At 34.2% G+C, this 822-nt stretch overlaps 1 non-coding gene across 1 annotated transcript; it reads left to right on the top strand.

The window, feature by feature from the left end:
- The first annotated feature begins 9 nt into the window (after nucleotides 1-9).
- LOC115070409 lies at nucleotides 10-112 on the top strand. The gene has a single exon (XR_003849570.1). It is a non-coding gene; the product is annotated as a U6 spliceosomal RNA (small nuclear RNA).
- The last annotated feature ends 710 nt before the right edge of the window (nucleotides 113-822 follow it).

Here is an 822-nt window from a genome sequence, read left to right as displayed (position 1 = left end):
GCTTTTTCTGTGCTCACTTTGAAAGCACATATACTAAAATTGGAATGACACAAGATTAGCATGGCTCCTGTGCAAGAATGACACACAAATTCATGAAGCGTTCCAAATAAAAAAATATATATCTTTTCCTTTGCATTAAATATTCTAATCATTTTGTTCCCAAAGCTATTTCTTCCGTGGTTTCATTTTCTTTCTTGGAATAGCCATGAATTGATTTGTGCTCTATATCCGAAATGGGGTTTCTGATGCATAGTTTTCACAAGTATATTAAATTTCATAGTAGAATTTTCAAATTCTAGACTGAATATTTTAACTTCTTTCCAGGATTATGTGTTCTATGCTTCAGTTAGAAATCTCTGCAAAGTTTCTGGTGACTCAGAAAGACCTAGAGCCAAATAGAAGGACTCTAGCTGTACAGCGCATAGGGAATGTGTGATCAGCAATGATTAACTTTATTGTGCCATCCTATTCCAATTATTGAGCTATCTACCCATACCTGGGCTTTCAGGTACATGAATACAGGCATGCATAAGCACCATTCACAATATGAACAGCTCTTTGTCACTGAAGTGTCTATGTTACATTATTATCTGGAAATCTTAGAGAAAACGTGTAAGATAAATTATGCTTTAATTATTGAGGAGTGAATAAGAGTTCTTGGAACTAAGAAGTCATCCTTGTTTGACCAAGACAAGGTTTTTAAAGGTTTAGTGTCAGCAAATTTGAAATTTCTTCCTATATACTTTGAAAATATGTTTTCAACAAGGTGCTTGTCTCTAGTGCTTCCTCTGAAGTATCTCATTTGTTCTCCCATTGATATTA

Source organism: Nannospalax galili, unplaced genomic scaffold (assembly GCF_000622305.1).
Source record: "Nannospalax galili isolate Female #2095 unplaced genomic scaffold, S.galili_v1.0 scaffold6457, whole genome shotgun sequence".
NCBI classification, from domain to species: Eukaryota; Metazoa; Chordata; class Mammalia; order Rodentia; family Spalacidae; genus Nannospalax; species Nannospalax galili.
The sequence above is the reverse complement of the archived record's forward strand: the minus strand, read 5'-3'. Positions and strand labels throughout refer to the sequence as shown.